Raw genomic sequence first — 26819 nt, forward strand, 5'->3', positions numbered from 1 at the left:
ATTCTGGCCGTTAAAAATTTAGAATGGGAAACATTTTAACAGCTTCGTTATAATTACATGATTATAATGATTAAAAATAATATGGATCCCTATTAGAATATTGCAATAGCATGAGATTATATTTAATGAAAGTGCCTGAAAATGGTCTCAAATGTGGCCCGAAACATATAGTAGTTATTAAACCAATGAACAGAGCTGGATTAATTTATTTTTGAAATATCTGTCGTGTTAGCAGTCAGAGAATCACAGACAGGACGCAAATAGTCAAACCTCAGATTTGATCTCTTTCGCTTATTATTTATAAAGAAATCTTCAATGTGTGAGCTCCCATGTAACATTTTATAACATTCTGGTTTTTAGGACGAGTTCATTGCCTTCTGTCCAACCCCCAGCACCCCTTGTCGGTTGTCCGTGACTGCATATTCACCATATTCGCAGCTACCCTGTGTGTCTGAAGGACATTTCCTGCATCAATTGTGTATTATTTGCAATGACAATTTTTCTGTATAAGCCTAATGTGTATCAGCAAATAAAACACGACAAAGAAGAGTTGGCCGGCATATGGACATCGCCGGGAGCGAACTGAGCTTTTTATGGACCGTAGTGTCACCGCTGGTTTAATGACAACGTTGTAAAGAGTTATGTTTATTACCAAATATGACCGAAGCTGATAAATGGCTTCTCAGTAATATAAAGATTAGTACAAAAGCTTGGAGGAGTGACCAACATATTGTCACGAGATGAGTGACTCTTGACGGGGGTTTTCATTGGATACTGGGTTTACTGGCCACTTTAACACACAATTCGTAATTACACTTATTTATAGGGTCATCGCTGATTTCCACCTTACAGGTCACTCTTTTCCAGCCTGCAGTGTCTTCAATAGCAGTTGCTTGGTAACGGCTGCAACAATGGCTATTGTTCTGTTTCCGTGCTCAAGTCCTCTCTGAATGGCGGCTGCCTTCCAACTTCCTCTCTTCAGAGTCAGAGTCAGAGTTACTTTAAGACTGACGCTTTACTGCCAATCAGTTCGTCTTGGCGACAAGCTCCTTGAGACTCCCGACCAATAATTTTATTTTCCAACTGAACACTTGCGGTCATAGCTCTTGAGGATGGACCTGTTGTTTACATTTGCTGCTGGTCATTGCCAGCGCATACATTCTCAGGTCCCAGTCCCGCGGGACTCATGACCACACTTTACTGTCCCAGGCTCGAGACTCCCCCAGCCTGGAGCGCCAAGTCCCCTTATTTAAATCCCCAGGAACAGGGTGACCCGGTTATACCCCCCAGGTTCTGGGTTCCCTTCTCGTCGAGGTATTGTTGCATGCGTATCCGTTGCCGCGGGAACGTGTTTACAGAGCTGTTGCCTAGAGTTGGCTCTACACGCTACAATATGTTATACTACACAGGAGACCCTTACAATATATATTCCAGAATACATTTATAGAGGCAAACATAATAGGAATGAAATGCAAGACACTGAAATATTTTCGTTAAAATTGGATCTCTGGAGATAAGCGAATGGATATATATTCCACTCATTGTAATCAGACAGCTGGAGGTAATCGGCTTCGTAGCAACCGTACAGCGTGTATGTACTGTTTATCAGTAACATGCGTGTATATTTTATTTGTAACCGATTACCCATAGCCCTTGGCAGATTTTAATAAAGTGATTGCTGCCTGCCTTCGATCCTCTCAGTTCTAATTAACTGGAGTAAATTTTCATTATGTTAAGCAATTTATCAGGTAATTTATCTGCCTCGGTGCTGAAGGGAAGTGCCGCCCAGGGGCGAGGGAAAATTATTCTATTAAAAAGCCCGACGGAATCAGTACAGCTTGATAAGATCTCCCTATGCCGGAATTACTGGCTCTTGGGTCCGCTTTTAGGAAAATACATTTTTAGCTTTTCGCAACAATGCGCGCACCAAGGAACTCGTTTGTTTTATTATATGTATATATACTGAACGGATTTGTTATTACATTTAGCAAGTCTGAGTCTGAGTCGTTACTAAAATGTAGTAACCGTGTTAAATTCATATCTGCGTTACGCATGAAGATGAAAGTACACTGAGATACAGCGCCTAATAAATGTACATAAAAATCGTTTCGCTGAAAATGTTCCGTGAATAATTGGCGAAATGTTTGGTTTTAACATTTTTTTTTCAAAAATGTGCGGATTCGATATGACGTCAAACAATGAGATTGAGGGGAATGAGATGGGCGGGGAGTACGGGAAACATAGAACAGAGAACAAATCCGTACAAAACGCATTATGAAAATCTGAAAAAAAGATTACAAAATTTTGGCGACTTTGGCGTAACGTTACGTGGGAAGACAATAAAAATTGATCTTAAAAAGACTGGGTTGGAGGTAGCAGAGTGGATTCTTATGGTTCAGGATAATGAGCAGTGGCGATTTCTTGTGGAAACGGCGATAAAACTACAGGTTCTACATAACTTAACCAGCCAAATAACTATCAAATTGTTAAAGAAGTTTCTGTACTCTTGAGGCAGCTGATTTGAGTTTCAAAAAATAACCACCACTACTACTACTACTACTACTACTACTACTACTACTACTACTACTACTACTAAAACAAACTCCTTGGCTTTAGTCCGCAAGCGAACTATACCCACCGAGCGACCGCCGCTTGTCGGCGAAGTTAGTGCCGACTTCAGCGGATAGAGGGTGTCGCGTGGTCAGCGCAACGAATCCCCACAGTCGTTAATTTCGGGTTTATAGACCGGAGCCATTATTTTCTTGAAATATCTCCTCAATTATCCTCATGAGGCTGAATGGACCCCGTTCCAGACCCACTACTTCTCAGAAAATCTGGTAGCGCCGGGAATCTAACCAGGATCTCTAGATCTGTAGCCAGGAACTCTCACCACTAGACCACAGCGGCGGTCTCACTACTACTGCTGCTGCTAGTACTACTACTACTACTAATAATAATAATAATAATAATACCACTACTGCTACTACTACTACTACTACTGCTGCTATTACTACTATTATTAATATTAATAGTATTAGTTGTTAGTAATGGCGGTATGCTCACATTTAAATTACTTCCATTCTACTTTACCTATCGTCTATCCATCTTTCTGTCACCGACGACACTCTCATGCCACGTGTCCGGCAGAAATATAGAAAAACAATACGTTTCGTTTGACGAGAAAATCACGTACAACAAGAAAACTATGACCCAGGTCTAAGCAAATTATACAGAGAAACTTTGAGTACAATGATATTGATAAAATTTGTGTATTTTATATTGTGCTCTTCTGGGATGCAACACAGTGTAAGTGATCACCAATGTTTCGGAAAGATCATTTTTCCTTCAAATTTTAACGTGAAGATGGAGGCAAGAGGCTCCCCCGAAATGTTGATAACAACACTGAGACTACGCAGTGGCATAATCTAAATCTACCCTTGATCGGCATGTGCCTTTTGAGAGCACAAAATGAAGCTGCGACCATGAGATATTAGGGGGCAAGTGAGCGTTCAGGATTCTCTGCATAGACTGGAGCAAGTTGGGCCAGATCTGTTCTCAACACGTCACGAGCGTTCCTAGGAGTCAACAGATATATCAGTTCACAGAAATAACTCGCTATTTTCGTTCCAGTTACCCCGAAACACCTACACTTCGCTAGTTCTAAAAAAAAAATCTCTCACGGATTCATCTATTCATTCATTCATCAGTAATCTGTCAAGACGACAGGTCCACAGTCTCTTCCAAAACAGTTCCTCCACTTGATGCGATCTAGAGCTTTCTCCTTCAAATGAAATATCTCGCATACATGGTATCTCTGGTTTTGGAAAGAGACTATCCAGGAAAAGTGATAATGTGGTAGTTTTTCCATTTGCTTTCCACATCGCAGTACAACAGCCGTTCAAACCACTCTGGTCACGCCTGTTGCTATATGAACTTGAACCATCTCGAGCATTATTTACTCTGTGCTTCAAGTCGCTGCTGATGACGCTGCTTCCGGCATCAGTTTTTGGTGTCTCTCTTCGTCTGATGCCTACCCTTTGACCTGTCCAGCAAGGGAGGCCCTGCCAGTAGCTACGCTACCGCTGGTATAGCTCTCAGGGTCCTTGGCATACTCAAACCCCCTCACCACGATTAGGTGGAGCCACCAACGAGGGGGGATTCATCTATTAGCGCCTGTAAATGTTCTCTCTGTATTCAAATAAATAAGACCGTACAATGCAAGAGATGTAGCAGAGTGCACATAGTGTCGCGTGTTTCCTAGGTAACGCGGCAAGAAATTTACGTGGGTCTCGGATTAGAGGAATACGTTTATTGGACACGTACTTTACAATTACACTCTTTCGTGTGCACTGGCAAGTACAATCACTTATGAGTAACTTTTTCTAGACGAAGCGACCTGCCTAATCCGTCGTCTCCGCTATGCTCTGTCCTGTATTCTTGTCTCCTTCATATCTCATCACTTTGTATCTCGGCTCGTTGCACTCTGGTCTCAAGTCAAAGTCAAAATCACATTGCGACTTACGTTGTCAGTCAGTAAGTCTTGGTTCGGAGCACCACCTGGAGCTCGTGACCAGATATTTGTTACTGCTTGACAGTTACGGTCTTGTTTATGTGTGGCGGTCTCTCTCACGAGAGGACGGATCTGTCTTTTATTTTCCTATACCCTGCTGGTCCTTGCCAGTGCAGTCTTTCTCGGACTGAGTCCTTTGGGACTCGAAACCATATTTTACTGTCCCAGATTTGAGACTTCCTTCTTCTTCACCTACGGCGACTCTCACGGCTACGGTGGAGGTATTCGACCCTGCCTCCACACGGGGATCTGGTCTCAATTCCGACCTGGCCTTCTCTTATACCCTACCGGCGGACGGGCTAGAAGACACCTTGTTCAAGGGTTCCGTTTCTCGCGTTCTATCCGCCGGTAGCTAGTGTATTCTGTCGTAGCGAGAACTTCATTAGTTAGCTAGTGTAATCGTTGCCATGGATATTAGCTTTCAACAGCTAGCTTTGCACTTTGTGCATCAAAAACCTAGTGATCGAAACCATCGTACCGGGAACGTGCTATGTTAATATCCGTTGCCTTGTTGTATGCAAACGACTCTCTCGTTACTACGAATTTTCCGAGCCGTTGTCATGCAACTGCCTAAAACAATTAGTTGCTTAGATTTGCTAGGTGTTGTATAGCAATTGATGCGTTCTGATTCAACATATTCCGACCTTAGGCGGCACGCCACACTATATTTCCAGGTATTCTTTACATTAGCAATAAACGGAAGTGAAGGATTAGATTCTAGGTCTGGCGGCTTTAACCCCTAATAAACAGCTTCCGGTACCCACTAAAGAGGAGAGTGATGGACCTCAGAGCAGGTCTTGGTGCGAAGAGAAATCTCTTGCCCTGCTGATTATCCACGCCAGTTGTCTAACCCTCAGCCAGTCAATTGCCAACCCGGCCACTTTGTCCACCACAAATCCCACTTGACCAGACCCGGGCCCGAGCCCGGACCGCCGCAGTGGGAAGCCAGCGACTAACCGCCTGAGCTATGGTACAACCACAGCAGAGGTCAGTGAGAGGCTGAATGCAAGTCCGAACAAATGATTGCGGGAACATGCACAACAGACTGGAATGTCACACAGTAGATGTCACAGACAAACAAAGTCTGTGCCATTGTTTCCATACAAAGTGGACGTTATTCAGCAACTGTTACCATTGGACCATCTGAGAAACGACACCATTACTGTAAGTGGTCGCTTGTAGGCGCTGAGCACGACCCGCCTCGCATGTTAGACGCGACTTCTTCCTCAGGTAAGGCGTGACTTCACCTCACAGGAAACATGAACTCTCCGAATACTCGAAGGCAAATATGCATGCAGCCCATGGAACTCCCCTTCATTCTGTTAATAGCATAATGTGGTGTGCAGCCTCGCCGTAGCATTGTTGGCCACACAAAAAGGTACAGTTGTCCCTGTGCTTAACTGATTAAGCACTACTCCATGAAGGTGTATGGAGGAGTGGATGTATAGACCCACATTTTCTTGACCTCAGCTCTAGTTGGAGGTGAGTGATCAACTTCACGCTCCGGCCACTTTACACCCCCGCGGAAAGAACCCCTGTAACCATTCAATAGGAGGTTAGGTGGGCCCCAGAGCCCGTTTGGACGACATAGAGAAGTGAAAATTCTTGCCTCCACCGGGACTTGAACTCCGACCCCTTGGTCGTCCAGCATGTAACCAGTCGCTACACCGACTGCGCTATCCCGGCTCTTCTGTTGGGCACATTTTCTCCGAAAATATTTTTAAATTTGAGTGTTATATTGACACAGTCCAAGAATTCCCCGAAAAACTTCCTGAAGAGGAAATAGCCCTTGCATTGTTGAAACAAGATAGTGCAATATACAGGTTGATTCTAAATTAGTGTCTGCGTCTCAGACAGTAATTTAGAATCACATTATACATTTTACAAAGAACAATCAGCACGTTGCTGCAGGCATGTACTATATCACAGATGGAAAATCGTTGGCAGTGACAGTACATGAAACATTTGCTGGTACCAGTGAGTGCAGATTCTGTCCACACTTACCTCTTGTAGACATTTTACACCATAATATGATTCTAAACTTTTTTTCGGAAACCCCGACCTTAATTTAGAAACACCTGTATCACAGAGCACTGGCAACTGTGCACGAGTTATCCCTCTAGTTCGGAAATCGAATCATATCGAAAGGACACTGGCCACCCCGCTCACCATATGTCACCACCATTTTGGGCGCGGCTACGCTAAAGAGAGTGCCTACCGCAATAACCCACGGAGTCTGGGTGGAATGAAAGCCAGGATATCCTATATCACTGTCGGTACTTCACCCACGGTTCTCTAGGCACTGGCTATGAGCACGTTTCTTCATGCTGTTAAATGGTGTACGCTCTCAGAAGGTTTGTGAAACATCTCTTCTTTTGGATTTCTAATGGGATGAGACTGAGTACACTTGGTACTGCGGCCACTGTTTGGCTTGTTGTACCAGCCCCAGATTATAGATGATGATGATTGTGGAGCAATCGGTGAAATGCTAATTGGCAGAGGAAACCGAAGTACTCGGAGAAAACCTGCCCAAGTACAATTTTGTCCACCACAAATGCCACATTACCTGACCCGGGTGGCCGTTGTTGGAAGCCGGAGACTAACCGGCTGAGCTATGGAACAGGCTTATAAAACACATTATTCGGGGTAAAGGTCTCGTGCAGAAGCTCACCATACTGCACATACTGCTTTCCCCGAAATGGTCCTAGCGCTCTAATACATCCTTAACGTAGCGTAGTTGGTTGAGGGACTATACTACAAGCCGGAAGGTGACGGGTTCGAATTCTGATGAGGTAGATCTTTTCAATTTGCCTAATCCTTTCAGCCGCTCTATGTCCCAGGGATCGACTCAACCTCTAAGAGAAATGAGTACCAGGAAACTTCTTGGGGGTAAAGGGCGGCCGGAGCACAAGACTGATAACCATACCGCCATCTGTGAGCCGATTATCTAGAGAAAATATGGGAGCCTCTACGTCTCACAACCATATGGATCTTCACGGCCTACTACAGGGATAACTTTACCCTTTTAACATTGGTTTCTCTTTTTAAATATCACCCCTGCAGATAGAACTCCATACCTGTTTCTCACCTGGAGCCCGACATATTTCCGTCCATCGTCCTGTATCCTGCAGATAACCAGTTTAAACCCCCGAACTAACTGATGTATCGTGGCAAATGCTGAGTACAACGTATAGGGCACAGATGATAAATCAAAGCAAATTTAACTTCCCCACTCTTGAGTGCGACACAGCGACCCGTCGGAGACGCAACGGCGCAAGCTGAGGCACTTCCGGTCGCCTTGTTATGTCTACCGCGCGAAGATACGTGGGCGGGAGCATTGCTGTAATGATGACTTGCAGGGGAACCCAAAGTGTGCTCTAGCATTCTCAAAACAACGTATCCTGGCCCCTCTCGGTCAGGTTTATACTGCATCGCGAAATTAGATGTGTCGCTTTCTTTAAGCCTGCAATTAATTAGTATTTGTCGAGGTGGTTCAACATGTCTGAACAGACTGATGTTCTGTTGTGTCTATACGCCTTATTCTGTCCAGGTCCGGTTAGATTATACTGAGTGTCGCTCCTTCTAAGTGCGTGAGTGAGAATAACAGATTATGTCCTTAATACAGAATCCAACAGCTCCCTTATAAGTTTTTATCTACTATCCTTTATTTAGTCTATTTCAGTCCAGACAGTATCGTTAAGTAACTTCAGAATCGATCAGCACATACCTATATCAAATTTAAGTCAAGGTTCTCAGACCGTGCAATGAACAGCCAGAAATATGGAGTGTATTTGACGGCTAGTGACATGATGGCATGAAGATAATGGTGATTTTCAGAAAATATCTTCTTAAGCCTAAGCCTATAACTGAACCCATACGGACCTGAATATTCATACTTCTGACATCACAGACCAGAATCCGTTTCAGAGGCCAGTACTCGTTTACGTACGTATGCAAGACATTTTCCGTTTCTCAGAGAACAAGAAATTTCTCTTTTCCCGAAACTTCTGTGTTTCTCCCGGAGATAGATATTAATATTGCTGTTTTGTGTGATGTTACGTTGTGTAACCTGGGATGTTTTTTTAGTTGTTAAGCCTTATGCTATTTTCGATTTTAATATCACCCTGAAGATGGAGGCAGCAAGTTTCTCCCAAATGTTGGTGTATCTCTATCATCTATATGGTGTTACGTCCTAGAAGACAGTAATTTTACTTACGCTTTCGTGTTCACAATAACTCTCCACGTAATTAATCGCAGACCTATTTTTTAACAACGCAATCAATATCTTGCGTGCAGTGCAAGTTTAGAACGTATCGTGCTAAAGGCGGACTCAATACTTCTGAGAAGTTGTTTCCCGCACTTCTTTTGAAGGACTGGTTCGTCATGCCCATTGAAGTTTAATTAAAGGGAGAATATGCATACTTCCTCCGATTAAAATAAGTTATTTCGTTACGTTTCAACGTAATTTGTCTGTTGTAACAGGATTTGTGTAATGTATTTGTAGCTGCAATATTCTGCATCATGGAACAAACAAGCAACTATTTTACGAACGTCCACACTTTGTGAGTGTGCGAATACCTGAAGGTTTTTGACCTACTCTCTGAAACCTAATTAAAACCTTCTAATAGCGTAAATCATGGATATATGACGGTAGAGCGTTTTCTCTCTTTGTCGCAAAGTAAACTAGATTACTGCATAGCAATTTGTTCCTAAACACAATTTCCACAATCAGATACGCGTTTTTTTTTTCTTAAAACCGATACAGCCCATGCCAACGGTTTGTCTGTTACAGAAACAAAATTCAGTTATTTCGGGATGGTCACTGGAAGGTTGTCGCTGGTACAATGAGTTTGCTATCAACGAAAACAAAGACTAATTCAATCCTAATGGAGCCTCGTTCAACGGGTAATAAATTTATGACGATGACTACATGACACAGGGTCTTACTTGAACAGCACATAATTATTCAGCTGATCATGAAATTCCTTGCAGCAGTACTCTGCTGTCATAACTATCACAGGATTTCTTACTTCGAGTTCGTACCTTCACAATCTATGCTATAGTATCTAAGACAAACTTTAATATTATCATCCATCTCTGTCTTAGTGTGCATGTTTACTGTTTACGAAAAGGCCCTTGGTTATGTCACGACGTTGTGGTACGTATATTGATTGCATATACTTACTTACTCATGGAGCTGAGCCCTTCTGGAGGAGCCGCCAATTCTGCAGGTACTCAAGAATTTCCCAGCATTTTATGCACCCCGAAGGTTCATTACCGTGTTCACAAGAGCCCTCCACTGGTCCCTATCCTGAGACAGATCAATCCAATCAATATCATCCCATCCTATCTCTCTAAGACCCATTTTAATATTGTCCACCCACCTACGCCTTGGTCTTCCCAGTGGTCTCTTTCCTTCTGGTTTTCCCACCAATATCCTATATGCGTTCCTCGTATCCCCCATTCGTGCTACATGACCTGCCCACCTCATCCTCCTTGACTTGATCATTCTAATTATACTTGGAGAAGAGTACAAGTTATGAAGCTCCTCATTATGCAGCTTTCTCCAACCCCCTGTGACTTCATCTCTCTTTGGTCCAAATATTCTCCTCAACACCCTGTTCTCAAACACCCTCAGTCTATGTTCCTCCTTTAATGTCAGAGACCAAGTTTCACACCCATACAGAACGAAGGGCAAAATCATAGTATTATTGACTGCATATACCAAGCTTAAAAATATTTCTATAAAGGTAATTGAACCATTGGTCATGTAAAGTGAACATAAGAATTCTACAGTTATTTAGAGCATGTGGAGGAAAAGAGAAGGGTTTGCGGTGGCGTACATTGTTGCGGTACTATGCTATATAAAGGGAGAGTCTACACAACAATAATTCTGAGAGGGACAAAATGGACACTAGTGTGTCTCTTTGAGAATTATTGTTGTGTAAACTGTCACATTATATATATTTCGTTGTGACACATAATAGGATGCATACCATAAACTATGCTGCAAACCGTAAGGTCGCGGTTTTAATACCCGATGAGGTCACTGGGTTTTCAATTGACCTAATCCTTCCAGCCGCACTGTGTCCCTGGGGTCGACTCAGACTCTAACAGAAATGAGAACCAGGAAGCTTTCTGGGGGTAAAGAATGGCCGGTGCGTAGGGCTGACAACCTCACCGCCATGTGTGAGCCCACCCTCCAGAAAATGTGGGAGCCTTGACGTCTCACGAACCTACGGGATTTCCACGGCCTGTTACAGAGATAGATTTGGCTTTTTTTAGATGAAATAAGAAGGCACAAGATTTTATAGTCATTAAACTCAGTTATTTCTGACTTCTCTGTGGAATTAACAGGTTTAAGTTCAAGTGGCGTACCGTAAATGAGAGACATATTCACGGTTCGTCATGACACTTTTCAGTGTATCTATGTTTAAGATTATTCCTTCATGTTTCCTCACCAATATTCTACATGCTTTTCTTATCTCTCCCATACATGAGCTATGCCTTGTCAATCTTAACACCCTTGATTTGATAGCACTAGTAACAGAACTATGTGGTGAAGCGTCTCATTAAGCAGTTCTCTCAAGCCTCCTGTTGCGTCTTTTCTCTTAGCTTCAAATATTATCCTCAGCGCCCCGATCTCAATGCAGCCCATATACACATATATTTTGGCATTTCTACGCAGTATGTAGACTATGCTCTAAGTGTAGTGAGGAGATTCAAGTTCCAGTGATTGTTGTACGCGTAATTGTCTTCATTTGCCTTGCCTTTATTAAGTAGGGAGCCGGTATAGCGACTGGCTACGGGTTGGACGACCGAGTGGTCGGAGTTCTAGTCCCGGTAGGGTCAAAAGTTTTCTCTTCTCTGCGTCGTCCAGACCGGCTCTGGGGCCAATCTACCACCCTAACAAATGGGTACTGGTGAATTTTGCTCCGGGGGTAAAGCGGCAGGAGCGTGAAGCTGACCACTACCTGCAACTAATGCCGAGGTCGAGAAATTATGGATTTATACATCCACTCCCCCATACGCCTACATGACGTAGTGCTTAATTAGTTAACTTTACCTTTTTTACCTACTGTAGGCATGAGGGGAACTCGGTAGAGTAGCTGATTGAGTCATTACGTTACAAGCCGGAGGATCGCGGGTTCGATTCCCGATGAGGTCATTGGACATTTCAATTTACCTAATCCTTCAAACCGCACTATGGCCCGCGGATAGACTTGGCTTCTAACAGAAACAAGTATCAGGCATCTTCCTAGGGGCACAGAGCGGCTGGCGCGTAAGGCTGATAACCTCACCACCATTTGTGAGCCGACTGTCTAGAAAATGTGGGAGCCTCGACGTCTCACAACCCTATGGGCTTCCACGGCCTCTAACAGAGCAGCATTAACTTTATCCTTATGATAAATTCTAGCGCAGTGCACTCCAAATTCGGTTTTCTTCGTGTCTGACGGCCTTGAGTGGCGCAACAAGATTTCAGCATATTCTGTTCGAATAAAATATTAATAATTAAATTCTTAAAGAATTCCGTATATTTCCGAGGCATGTCTATCAGCTTCTTCAGCACAGCTTTCTTTTGGCGAGACTGTTCAGTTTGCAGTTATTTGAAAAGAGAACAATTTGGCCCCGAATTAAAACTGAATGCTCACTCCTGCGCTAGACGCAGACTTCTCGCTGTTTCCTGATGCAGAGCTCCGCGTGCCACCTACATCCGAATTAGGAATCTTAGCCAGGGAACAACAATATCGAGCATGAAGGCTAGCGGTATGCACACTGCTCCTTTATGAAGACTGGCCGCCTAGCACGTGAAGGCGAGGACTCACAGCCTGAACGGCAGGCCGGGGAAGCAAAACAAGCCTGCTACTCACAGATGTAGGTTCATTGCAAAGTACCGAGGCGTTCAGAGCGGTAAGGGCGAACTTACAATTCCGAAATAGTCGTTTGTTTCCATTTCCTCTTAACACATTTCTTCAAGGGTGTAGAAGCAACCACATCAAGTCCTAGAGTAACGTTTGTCTCTACTGTTCTTCTTTATTCACTTATTTATTGTCAGTGAGTTCATTTATTGTTTATTTAACCATGCTTTCGGTTCCATGGGTTATGTAGCATCAAATGAAAACATTCTTAGTGATTAGGAAATAAGATTTGGGAGACACATGTAAGGAAGTAATCCTGGTCTAATTTAAGGTAAATTTTCCTGTACTTGCACGGACAGGGATTTAAACCAATGACCTCCGGAATACAAAGCAGCAGTGATAACCACTTGAGATCATGTTGCTCTTATATTAATACTGTCTCGCAAATGAGTGACAACAGACGGGGTATGGATCAGAAATCGGATTTATTGGACACTCATACAGCTTATGACTGCACTACATAGAAAGTCACGTCACGTCTTCATTAACTGTTTCTTGATAGCGGCCTCCAACGCTGGACGTTCCTCTTCCTTTGGATTCCCGATATGTCCCCGGCCTCAGCTATTTTCTCATAGCAACAATTCGCAACGACTGAGCCCCAGAAGTCCTCTCACTAACCCACTAACTTACCAACTGACTCCTGTTTATAACATCTCGGCATGGACCGAACAGAAAACACTATTCCTCTGTTGCGGATTGCGTGCCGTTGCCTAGTAATGGCCGTTTTATATTTCCTAATTTCGCGGTACTTGCCTAGTAACGGGACTACATGTCACAATATGCATAATCTCGAAATTGACACCCAAGGAGACAGCAGTAATAAGGCAAGAGGTTTATTTATAATCATGGATATACATTTCTGAACCACACAGTAGACTAGCATACAGGGATCACAACGGTCCTTTGAGGGGTATGGGGGGGGTGATATAACGATTTACATCATCATAGACTCTTGGGACCTTTTCCGCGCAATTAATCTTGCTTACTTTTTTCAAAAAGGGAGGACAGAATTTTAGAATCTCAACGTATCCCGCGTTTGTTAAGTTTGTCAGGAAGCATCGGAGGAAATATAGAAGCAAAATTGAAAGTGGAACGAACTAAGTAAAAGCCTAGATATTTTGATAATAAATATTTATTCAGAAACAAAGGAAACATCTGTATACAGATCCCATAGACATGTATGCTTTATACACACACACAGAAAAGGATATTAGCATCGTAAATCTTAGAAAGTCCCAGAAAGATTACCTCCGAATATTTTTGCTAGAAGCGGCCCTTGCTATCTTGTCTAACTCGATTTTGTCAACAACGTCTTCATATGCATATAACATTAACATATATTTCAATACATTTGTTGAGATCGTCTATCTCAGGCATAATTTTCTTCCTTAGTAAGGACAAGAAACTGCCAGCGACTGCTTTAGAACCAGAGTTACACAGGTAAATGTGAATATATCTAATTATTTCACCGTGTAATTTGTACAGAAGCAAAGGTAAAGGTGTCCTTCTGTTTGACTAATTAAGAATACAGAGCCACATTTTCTTGACCTCTGCACTAGTTGGCGGTGAGTATTCAGCTTCACGCCCCTACCGCTTTACCCCCGAGGAAAGAGCCCAAAGTACCCACTGCATAGGAGGCTACGTGGGCCCCAGATTCGCCCAGGACACTGTGTACCGAAGTACGCATTCTAATTTAAGAATTCAGATAATCCCACCAAATGCAGGATGACTAGATTACAGTAACATTTCCAAGGTCCGTGTGCTTACTTACACTTGTACGCTAGATAATTTTCTTAAAATATATTAAATTTAACTCCTAACGAATGGTAATGTGGTGTATAGACACACTGCTGGAAGGCGCACGCGCGGCCGGCGGTGCGGTGCGAGTTTTCTGTGTCCGCGTACATAGAAAACACCGTTCCTGTACTGTTGGCCGCGTGTGTATTGCAGGCGTTGTCTAGCAACGGGTCTACACACCACAGTATATATCTCGATAGACAAGGGAATTTTAATATTTTAGGGAGAGTGCACACCCCTCTTGTCCTTAGACTGTGGTGTCTGTGGATGCATACGAAATAATAACTAATATATTTGAATAATATATTATTATTTTAGTGCAATTTGGTATTCATCCGGTGGCAGCAGATCACTTTCAACAGTTATTACAACACCAACTCCGGAATAAACATTTTCTGAACGGTTGAGACCAATCAGGAGAAGACGGAAGTAAGAAGTTACTATTAAATTTGGTTTCACAGAAAGAATGTGAGGGTGTGGACTGGCTCAGGATATCACCCAATGACGGGCTGTTTTATGAGCCCCAATGAAACTTCGGGTTCTATGTAAAGCTGACAATTTTTTGACCTGTTGAATGAAACAGTGGTTCTCCTTCATACAGTCCCATCACACATTTGTGTTTTTCGACGTGCTGGGTGTTTCCTCCTGCTGCGTTGTGTATAGACCACGCCTGTAGTGATTTCTAAACAAATTTTTAAAGGAATGTTGTATTAAGACGGAACATTAGAGATATTTCTTAATTAATTAAAAATGTGAAACAGGATGTTACAACATAAATTTTTACATCATTTTTACTACACGATTTCGACTGCAATTATAAACTACACTACTCTTTTTTGTGATTTTTTTATTGGTTTTAAATAGCTTGTTGCTCCACCTCATTATAATTTGTCTGCATGACATGGTTTGTAAGACAACATAAATTACCATCGCTTCGTTCATAATTCACATAACGACGCTCTATCAACTGCAGGGGTTAGAATGAGATAAGGAGTAAAAGTGAACTGAAGTGATAATGAAGCTGTCCTGATAAAACTGAGGAAATTCAGCCATACGATGTCTATCGGTGCTTTGCTAACGCACCAGTGAACAACAAAGAAACCTGAATTATGGATTTTCCTGTAGTGTCGAAACACTGTGTTACAGCTACCGTGTCTCAGTACTCCCCAAAGCTCTCTGTTTCAGAGAACGAAGTTTGCATTCATTACAGCAGGTAGACGAGATGTCGGCACGGAAAACGGTGATAGGAATGATAAACAGGTGAGACACACACCCTCACACAGACCGTGACTTGCATGCGAAACGAAGCATGTCTCGACTTTCCCTGTCACAGATTTTTCACTGTGCACAAATGGACTAGCTTTTCACTTGTCGCCCGGTCGAAGCCACTTCTACTTTAACGACCAATAGCACCTTCATGAAATTCAGATCGCATGTTAACCATACGACTTAATGTGGAGTTTAGCACTTTCATGCAGTATCTACATATTGACTGCGTCTGTTCATCCTAGCTTTCATCTCCAAAGTATTTAATATAAATAAAAAGAATTGTAAACTAACTGACTTAATGGAGCTGAGCCATTTTTTAAAATCCGCCAGTTGTGCAGGTACTCAAGACATTCGCAACATTTTCTGGAACCCGAAAGTTCATTACCGTGTTCAAAAGAGCCCTCTATTAGCCCCTAACCTAAACAAGATTAATCCAGTCAATACGACCCAATCCTATTTCTCTAAGATTAATTTTCATATTATAAACCCACCGACGTCTAGATCTTCCTAGTGGTCTCTTTCCTTCTGGTGTTCCTACCTAAATACTATATGCATTCCTCTTATCCCCACTCATGTTACTTGTCCTGCAAGTTATGAAGCTCCTCATTATGCAGTTTTCTTCAAACTCCCGTCACTTTATCTCTCTTCGGTCAAAATATTCTCCTCAACACCCTGTTCTCAGACCCTCAGTCTATGTTCCACCCTTAATGTCAGAGACCAAGTTTCACACCCATACAGAAGCATAGGCAAAATTATAGTTTTGTATATTCTAATTTTTTTGTTTTTGGACAGCAGACAAGAAGACAAAAGATTCTGGACTGAATGATAGCAAGCATTACCCGAGTTCAGTCTCCTCTTAATTTCCTCTTGAATCAGGTTTTGATTTGTTATCGACGTTCCCAAATATCTGAACTGTGCCACATTTTCAAAACATCTGTTTCCTATCTTCATGTCATGATTCTGCCCTGCATTTTGGTGACGAGACAGCAACATATACTTAAGTTTCCTCTGTGTTTACTTCTAGACCAGCCTCCTTATTAGTATCAATTAAAGTTTGTGTGTTTCTCTTAATGGAATCTACATTATCACCCAGTAAATTCACATCATCGGCATAGACCAGCAGCTGATGTGTCCCATTTAATTTCAGTCCCACCCGGTTTCCCTGGACCTCCCTAACGGCATATTCTAAAAGAAAGTTGAAAAACAGTGGCGATACAAGGAACTGCTGCTCCATATAAAATATAGACGTCACTTCCCCTTGGAGAGATATTAATTTTGAAAATTAATTTGTTTCGTAGGCTTTCTAATGTAAATCGGTGGTATCATATCAGTAGCATCAAACCTCAGTGGGCTAGAGCTGCAACTTTATTTGAAACCGTTACCAGTATGGTGAATGTCTTTGATTTGTTCCATTCTGGTCCGTCACACTAATATTAGGAAAAAGTTAAATAGTTCCGTTCAGTGTGACTAGTTAAGATTTTCTTATTCCAATTATTCATGCCCTTACATGTTTCGGTCTTCAGAGACCATCTTCAGAGAGACGCCTTTACATCAATATAGTTAGAAGCCACCATTAGAGTACATGTTCTAAAAGCTAAAATATATACATACATACATCATCATCATCATCATCATCATCATCATCATCATCTGTAATCTGTCAAGACGACAGGTCCACAGACTCTTCCAAAACAGTTCCTCCACTTGATGCGATCTAGAGCTTTCTCCTTCAAATGACAGTATCCTCTTCTGTCCCCAAGGTCATCCAGCATCTTCTTACGTCTTCTTCCTCGTCTTCTTGTCACTTCTATCCGCCCCTCTATCTTTCCTTCGAAAACTTCTTTTAGAAGGCAGTTTCTGCGTAAAACACGACCAATCCAATTAGCCTTTCGTTTTCTTATTTCGTGTAGGATATTCCTCTGCTCACTGACTTTAATTAACACTTCTTCATTTCTCACATAATCGGTCCAACTGATCTTCTCCATCCTTCTCCAACACCACATTTCGAAACTTTCCAGATGTTTCTGATCTAATATACATACAATATAAATAATATATAATTGGCTGTAAAATATTAAGACTTTACAACTACAGCGGCTGTTCCAATACTTTAAAATATTTATAGTCAGTTTGTTAAGATTCTATTGGAATTTGTAAACCAAACAGGTTCGTGTCACCCCTCTTATTATTTCTCTTGACGGGGACCGAAAGTGTGCCGCCTGTCGTTCTCGAGAAGAGGGTTCTTTGGTGTTGTCCTGTATGTGTTTGTGGCCTATCCAATGGGTACTGGGAATAAAGCGGCCGGAGCGTGAAATTGATCACTCACCTCCAACTATTGCCGAGGTCAAGAAAATGTGGATCTGTATGTCCACTCCCCCATACGCCTTCCTAGCGTAGTGCTTAATTAGTTAAGCACAGGGACAAATTTACATTTCTAACTTTTTATATTATAATGTCGCATTATTCTAAAATGCAAATGACAGCTTTAGCAGTACATCGTCTGTTCTGGCGCTCGTTTGTGTCCATCAACATCATGAAAGCAAAAACGGCAGACATTTACATTTCTCAGAAAATCCTTAAGTTTCCTTGGGGGGGGGGNACGTACTGTAGAAGCGCAACTTTAAGCTACTTAAATGCACAGTTCTTGTTATTCCAAAAGACAGTTATTCCAGTCTAGCAAAACTTCTGTCGTGTTGAAGAGAAACCGATCGTCTGGCTGAATGCGATAAATACAACGGAACAAAACGAACACCAGAGATGTCTGTGCAGCGAGTAGCAAGTTTTCACGTAGCTTCAGATCGTGCGGACTTACCTTCAAAGTCCCTGTACTTCATTAAGCAACGCGCCATCAAGATGTACGGTCAAGTGGAAGTATAATTCAACACATACTTAACCCCGTCACTAGTTCGAAAAGAGTGATCAACTTCACGCTACAGCTGCCTTACCCCGGATCAAGAGAACTCGATATCCGCTGGCTAGGAAACTGGGTGGGCACAAATAGAGGCGCGGGTGCTGTGGAGTAGATACAGATTTATTGCCCCTACCCGGAATAGAACACCGATTTCTCGGCCGTCTCGGCTGCAGCCTACTGTGCCGACTGAGCTACTCATGCATGCAACTATTATCCTACGTCTTCAAGAGATATGTGGGATTTAAAAAGAAGTGTGATTTACTCATAAATGTTTTAGCTCAGAATACATACATAGTCAGAGTCAAAGTAACATTGCGACTGACGGTCAGTCAGCCAGTTAAGTCTTGTCTCAAGCCACATCTGAGGCTCATGATCACATATGTATCACTGTTTGATAATTACGGTATTGTTCTTTGTGGGGCGCCCTCTCTGATGAGAGGACGGGTTTGTCCTTCGCATATGCTGCTGGCCCTTGCCAGTGCAGTCTTTCTCGGGTCCGAGTCCCTTGGTACTCGAGACCATATAATTACTGTCTCAAATTTGAAACTTCTCTTTTCGTCGCCTCCTATGACTCGCAGGGTCATGGTGGAGGTATTCGACCCCGCCTCCACACACTGGATCAGAATACACATAATCGAATGATACACGAGAACCGAAAAACTACCTCGAAAGGATGGTGGAATTCGTGTTAACATTAATATAGTTATCAGGAAGATAATTTGCGAGGACGAGAGATGGATGTTGCTGGATTTTGCTTTGGTATTACAGCGTTGGCCGGTCACAGTAGCCGCGCGGTCTAAGGCATGAACTGTCTTAGCTTGCTCGGACGCTGGGTTGGTGGGTTCAAATCCCACTCAGGGCATGGATGTCTGGAAATGCATTTGTTCTGTGTTTGTGTTGTCCTGTGTGTAGGTAGCGGCCTTGCGACTGGCTGATCACTCGTCCAATGTGTCCTACCGTCTATGAAAAATGATTATGGAACTTAAAGAGAGGCCTGGGGCCTGAATGGGCTGGAAGAGCAATTGAAAAAAGAATTACAGCAGTTGAATCCTAGGGTTCTGGTACGAGAGTAATTTAAGACAGAGTACGCCGTTCTTCCTCTAGGCACAGTCAGAAGAGCCTTACCAGAGTTTCAGATCCCTCAGGTAATGCAGTGTTTTGACACACAGTTACTTTAAAGTTAAAGTTACCTTACCGGAAGTCATGACGTCAATCACAGAGAAATGTTCTTAACTCTTAACGTTTCCCCCCCCCCTTGGCACCACAGCCCCAGTGAGCCTAGGCCTACCTCCATGAACTTCTCCGTTCACTTCGGTTTTTCAAGATGTTAGACATACGGTAGGACTCCTTGGGCGGGGGATCAGCTCGTCGCAAGGCCTCTACCTGTAGACAAACACAGAAAAACGCACACAAACATCCATGCCCTGAGTGTGATTCGAACCCACGATCTCGGCTTCCGAGCGAGCGAAGACAGTGCACGCCTTAGACCGCTCGGCTACCGTGACCGACCTTAACGTTTCTTATTCTGAGCAAATACGGGCAAAGACTAAATGGTTTCATAAAATATCTAATTATATGTACTACTTTACAACATACCGACATTACAGCAGACACAGTTGTTGACAAGATGCTGTAATGGAAAACAGATAAACTCCGTGGCCTGTAATCCGCCAGCGAACTATACCGACCGAGCGACCGCCGCTTGTCGGCGAAGTTAGTGCCAAATCTAGCGAAGATCTCGCATTTCTCGTCAGTATTCATATCTTAATCCAGATATCGTCTGAGCTGAAACGTATGGATAGCCCTGACACCTCGCGTCATTATCCCTCCACTTCGCTCGCACTTTGAATCTCTTTGAAAACTTGGACCTCTTCACCAAGAAGAGCTCTGTGTTTGTTGCGAGACATTGGCAAGTTGGAAGGGTAGAACAATACAATGCGGGCCCTGAAAACACTGAGAAAATTGTAACGTAACGCTATTGCAGAGACAGCTGCCTGCAGCTCGTGGTAGGGGCATGCTGTGGGGTCTTTAAAGCTACAAAGTATTCAGAAGTAAGGAAAATTGTATTCAATTTATCCATAAATATAAAATTGTATAAATCTAAATGAATAACCACGAATGGATAAATAAAAAAATTAAGTAAAGGTATCCCTGTAACAGGCCGTGGAGGTCCATACGGTTGTGAGGTGTTAAGGCCCCCACATTTTCTAGACAATCGGTTCATAGATATCGGTTTGGTTTTCAGCCCTTCACGCCAGCCGCCCTTTACCCCCCAAGAATATACCAAGAATATTCCTGGTACTCATTTCTGTTAGAGGCTGAGTCGACCCCAGGGCCATACTGCGGCTGGAAGAATTAGGTAAATTGAAAAGATCTACCTCATCGGGATTCGATCCCGCGACCTTCCGGCTTGTAACATACTGCCTCAACCAACTACGCTACTCCGTTCTCCACGAATGGATAAATAAGTAAACGAATCATTGACAAAGAACAAACAAAAATCAATGCATTAACAAATGAAGAAATTAGTTAATTAATTTGGAAACTGCAAGGCCTCTGTCTTTTTCCAAAATCTAAGAATTGTTGAAACTCTGCTTTCAATACCCGTGTATAAAGTAAATAGTGTAAATGGTAAAGTTGCCACTGTGCGTAATTAAGCACAACTCCATGAAAACATTTGCGCATATAGAGATTCAAGCACTCTTAACCTAAGCATTTGATGGCAATGGGTGATGAACTTCACTCCCCGGCTGCTTTACCTAGGAGCATGTAGCCTTGGTACCACTTCGACGAGAAGCTGATGGGCCAGAGAGTGGTGAAAGTTCCTTCCCTTGTCGGTAATGAAACCCCGACAGTCCAGCCTGTAGCACATACTGAAACTATGCAGACAAGTTCCACCTTCCTCCAGGTGCTGTTACTTCCCTTCATCTCCACTTGCCTAACCAGGCTGTCACATGAACTTGGGTAATGATAGCCACGTTCTAGGGGGACGAGGACTATGCTATAAGCCAGAAGGTCTCGGTTTTGAGCCCCGATGAAGTCATTGAACTTTTTTTTAATTTATCTAATCCTTCCAGCCGCATTATGAACCTGGGGTCGACTCAGCTTCTAACAGAAGTGAGTATCCGAAATCTTTCTGGGGGTCAAGGGCGGCCGGTGTTTAAGGCTGGCCTTACCGCAATCTGTGGGCCGATTGTCTAGAAGTGGGAAGTCTCAAATTCCTATAGGCCTTGCTAGTACTCGCCGGGTTATCAATGTGGCGGCCCGGGTTCCGTCCCAGGTCAGTTCATGTGGGATTTTTGTTACATTGAGTGGCACTGAGGCAAGTCTTTTTCTAACCACTTCTGTTTCCCTGACAATTCGCATTAAATCAAATCCTCCATTTATCTCATCCGTGGCTAGTGCAGTGGACCCGTGGTCTAAATACCAACGGACTTGGTCTCACCCAACTCTAAGTTATAAGCCGCCTCTACCCTTATGTAAATGTAAAGTATTCAAGACGAACACACACAGAAGGCTGAACATTAGTTTTCCATAGGCTCTATTCGCCTTAACCTACTTCTAACGTGATGAGTGACAATGAAATATTATTAACTGAAGAACCTCTGATGGATTAGCAGTTTGCTAATTCACTGAGACAGACATGCATATGAAGTATTTGTTACAAGGCAACAAGACGGAAATGACAAGAAAACTATTGCAGCAGGAGAGACTTCGGTGCTTTTCCTTTCTTCAATAATTATTATCATTTGTCTCTTTCTCTTCCTTTTTTCTTCCCCTTCACTTTCGCTCGCTCCTTCTTGCTCTCAATCAATATCCTTCTTTCTCTTAATTTCTATCTTCCTTCCTCTCTCTGTTTCTTTTATTTTGTTTATTTATTTTCTTGTCATGTCTTGACATGTAAATCCATTGCTAGGCAATGTCCGTAACACACACACGTCCAACAATACTGGACCAGTGCTTCCTTTGAATCCGCGGTGACATCACATAACAGTGGATAAAGGTCACTAAGGGCTATTTAACGGTCTACAATGGCTCGTAAACAACCAGATTTTAGTTAGCTGGACTGAATTAAACTGCCTCATAATACGGTTCAGTGGAGAATATTTGAGTTGACGGTGTTGAAACTTGTAGTTTTAATTCCATGACGGTAATTTTGCAGAGGACTGTGGAACTCGGGACCCAGAATATCGATGTGTTAGTAAATGCAGCCCACAGATCATAATAATGGCGGAAGTTACTGAGAGGAAGGGATAGAGTCACGTCGTGTTGGCGCATGCGCTAAGAGCTACACGATCTAACAGTTACGTGATGAATCTGTTGGAACCGATATCAGTGGTTTCATTTGAGCGGACGTCATCTGAAGACTATACCAACTACAGATGGCGCTATGCCCTGTAATAATGAAGTGATCTCTGGAAAATATAGACGAATACACTTGCTTATCTGGATAATCTAGCAAAGCAAACGTAACCTACGAGAGTAAATTAAGTATTTTTTTTAAATAGTTCGCTTTCTATACACGTGAAAAAATGGGAAGTGTGCCCACAGGTATTAGCCCCAAAACAGCCGTTGCTATGCAACGATCAAGAGATTGACGGTTTTATCAAACCCTTTTCTTGACAACGGCTCGGTAAACATGTTCCTGTGGCAACGGATACGCATGCAAAGGGGTAGAAGGGGTGCTGTCGTCGCGGTCCGCGCCCCGGATTTACACAGAAGAGAACTGGGGCAACCACTCAGTCGAGCTCTGCAAGGGAGGCTGAGAAGATATGGCGCTATAGTTGAATCAGCATTTGACAAGAGTCCTGCTCGGACGGCTGTGAGAAGAGGACCCGAGCGCGTGAAGCTGAACAATCTCCACAGTCAAAGCCGTTGCTAGGGAATGGCTGGTGAAGACACAGCAGACTTAGAAAAGGCTTAGCAAATGCTGTGGTGATTTTTAAAGTGTTGAAATCAGCGATAGCGTTGTGAGTGCTTGTAGTTCCAAGTGGTGTGTATAAGTGATCAATAAATCCATTCACCAATCCATACCCCTTCTATAGTCACCCCCCTCCAAATCGTGACAATACACGTATATTAGAATCGGCCGGTTATGGTAGTCGAGAGGTCTAAAATATGCACTGTCTTCGCTCACTCGGAAGCCGGGATCGTGGCTTCGAATCTCACATTACGCATGGATGTTTATTATGTGTATGTGTTTCCTGTGTCGAGGTAGAGACCTTACGACAAACTGATCACTCGTCAAAGGAGTCCTACTGTCTGTAAAATGATCATGAAACTGGAAATCAGAGGCCAGGCACAATGGGGATGTAGAGTAAGTGGAAAAAATTATTAGAAATGACTTAACCTTCCATTTTAAAATTTTTCTTCCTTTAATTTCTCAGGTCACGACGTTAGGAAGGAAAGTTTTCCTTGAAATTTGCAAACCAAAATGTAATGTGTCTTTCTTACGCCTTCCGCTTATGCTAAATTCTGCGTCCGTTCCTACCTCCATGACATAATTATCTTAAAATTAGTCTCAGATATATAGAAAGCTCCCCATTATGTAACAATTCCTTTTCTCCTTCTAGTTAACCACCATTATATCCAAATATTTCCTTCAGAATTTGTTCCAGAACGTCGTCAATAAGTAAATTCCTACCGTAGTAAGAGAGGAATTTTCACATCCATACAGGGTACACCAAAATGCAAAATTATATTTCCACAAAGTCTCTACCTGATAAAATAGTTTACATATATGATATGAACTGAACTAGAACTGCGTTCCATAATAACAGGAAGCATCTTGGACGACTGGGTGAACGAACACTGAGGAAAGCGAACTGTTTTTTTTTCTGATAAAAATAACAATATTCCACATCAAGAAGCCACGACGTCTTCACTGCTGAATACCAAGAGAGGGCAGTAATGAAACTGTAATCGACTATCCCACATCAGACGGTTACAAGCCGAGCTATCGGGGTTTAATCCTTTATCCAGCTGCCGCAGAACGTCACGTGATGACAGACCGGACAGACCAGTTTTTTAACACGGCCTCGGTGTCTACTCTTAATCCACATTTTTCCAGACTCAGTTTATTGTTAAATTTTCACATTTTGTTCAGGCCTTTCTTTTCATATCTTGCCCGCTTTGCCTTTCTCAATGACATTAGCACAGACTTACAGGCTGAAGGTTCTGCGTTAGGTAGGTTTGCTGTACGTTACCTCGAATCAAGGCTCTGAATTCTTAACTGTATAAAATCAAAGGCAACTTTCACTACGTTTCATTTATCGCCACGCTATGGATATGTATGGGGAAGTGGAAGTATGGCTCTCCTCATTCCTAAACTCTGCAATAAATGAATGCTAATGATCAGCTTCATTGCGTGGCGGAAGCAGCTCACAGTTTCCATTGATTTCGGAAGAAGTTGTGGACGTGGTAGCAAAGAGACACATTTTTATCATCCACTAAGTCGAAACAGTGTTATCTAGCCAGTAACTATACTAACTCAAATAAAAGTAAGTAAAGCTATCCCTGTAAGAAGCCGTGAAGGCCCATAGGGTTGTGAGACGTTGAGGGTTCCACATTTTCTAGACAATCGGCTCAAAGATGGCGGTAAGATTGTCAGTCTTACGCGCCGGCAGCGCTTTACTCCCCAAGAAAATTATTTAATTAATTCCTGGTACTCACTTCTGTTAAGAGGCTGAATCGACTCCAGGGCCATAGTACGGCTGGAAGGATTAGGTCAATTGAAAAAAATCCAATGACTTCGTCGTTGCTAGGTGACAGCGCGCCAATGGAATGGTGAGGTAACTATCATGCTACTGGCTTTCTACGGTGTCCCTGTAGGTCCTGTAAACACGTTTCAACAATAGAGGCTGTTTTTCAGTGGTCGGTGCGGAGGCTATATAACATTAGTTACAATAAATATCTGGTCATAACCTGTGCGGAGGCGGGGTCGAATACCACCATCGTGACCCTACGAGTCGTAGGAGACGACGAAAATGGAAGTCTCAAATGTGAGATAGTAAAATATGGTCACGAGTCCCAAGGAAATCGGACCCAAGAAAGACTGCAGTGGAAAGGGCCAGCAGCATATTCAAAAGGCAGACCCGTCCTCTCGTCAGAGAGCGCCCCCATAAAAACAAGCCCCTAACTTTCAAACAGTAATAAATATCTGGTCATGAACCCCAGATGGGCTCGACACAAATACTGATTGATTGACTGACTGACTGACTGACTGACATGACTTTGACTTTGACTTTGGCTAAGAGGTTTCAGATTTAAGTGATAATGACAAAGCGGTGAGTCCCGGAGGATTCAGCAGTTGCGAGTACAAGGACAAGAATGGATCGCATGATTTGAATAGTTTAATTATGTATAATATTTGGAGTGTGTGACTCAGTGAGCCTGTGCTAGTTTCTGTGTGAAGATCCGTTGCCAGGTGACGATTAGTGAAAAAATGAGAATCACAGTGTGTGTGTGTGTGTGTGTGTGTGTGTGTGTGCAGCAGGGAATTATAAAATGTGTAAATCAGCGGTAGCGCTGTATTAAATATATTTAAGTGTGATTAAGAGAGGTTGTAGCCAATATGCCAATAAATCCAGTCAACCAATCTAGAAACCGTCATTTTCGACGCACGTATCACTCTACACGTGACTATATATATATATATATATACTGAGGAGTGCCGCTAGGATACCGGATGATAAGTCGTCCATTGATAGGCAACGGCTGCGATAACAATGTATACTTCAGTGGAAAAACAACAGCAGACCGCTGCATAGGACTCGCCCAAACAACAAATACGATTCCCCGGAAATGGAAGGATATCCATGGAAACGAATACTACCAGCGGATAAAACCGAACCCTTTAACACGATGTTTACTAGTCAGTCCTTGTTATAAAAGTCCAGCTTCGACAAGGCCAGTCAGCTTTTAGTGTAGCTCCGACTAGAGCAGAAGAAAGCTCGCATCCGACAAAGGGATCAAGACACTTCACCGAGATTAGCGGTGCAAGTAATTATGATAGTGAAGTTGTGAATAATTGTACTTTGGAGTGTAAAAGAGATTGTCCAATAAACGTCTTAGCCAAATCCGAGACCCGCGTGAATTTACTTGTCGTGTTATATAGGCAACACACGAATATATATACTTATTCTGTAACCAGCCAAGTGTTTGGTCAGAAATAGAGCATCTAATCTGCCTGGCCATGGCTATCACATACCTAGAAGAAACGTGATATAAATACGGAGCAACACTGGGATGACGTTTTCAGGGAGGAACAGATGAAACCCAGAGAAAATCTTCTCCAATGTTATGAGCTCACATTACGTCACAAAGAATCAAACCCAACCCTCCAGGGTGAGAA

General features: G+C 42.8%; 1 protein-coding gene and 1 long non-coding RNA gene across 3 annotated transcripts in view; one reads left to right on the forward strand and one right to left on the reverse strand.

Moving 5' to 3' along the window:
• Positions 1–26819, forward strand: part of LOC111864273 (probable muscarinic acetylcholine receptor gar-1) — a 221882-nt gene that overhangs the window by 146323 nt on the left and 48740 nt on the right. The window lies entirely within an intron of this gene.
• Positions 1–26819, reverse strand: part of LOC111864275 — a 66460-nt gene that overhangs the window by 30335 nt on the left and 9306 nt on the right. The window contains exon 3 of one of the 2 annotated variants that reach the window (XR_002842766.2): positions 25220–25300. The exons of the other annotated variant lie outside the window; for it this stretch is intronic. This is a non-coding gene — a long non-coding RNA (uncharacterized LOC111864275). Of the gene's footprint in view, positions 1–25219; positions 25301–26819 lie in introns of those variants that run through there. 2 annotated transcript variants of the gene reach the window in all.

Source organism: Cryptotermes secundus, unplaced genomic scaffold (genome assembly GCF_002891405.2).
Source record: "Cryptotermes secundus unplaced genomic scaffold, Csec_1.0 scaffold33, whole genome shotgun sequence".
NCBI lineage: Eukaryota > Metazoa > Arthropoda > Insecta > Blattodea > Kalotermitidae > Cryptotermes > Cryptotermes secundus.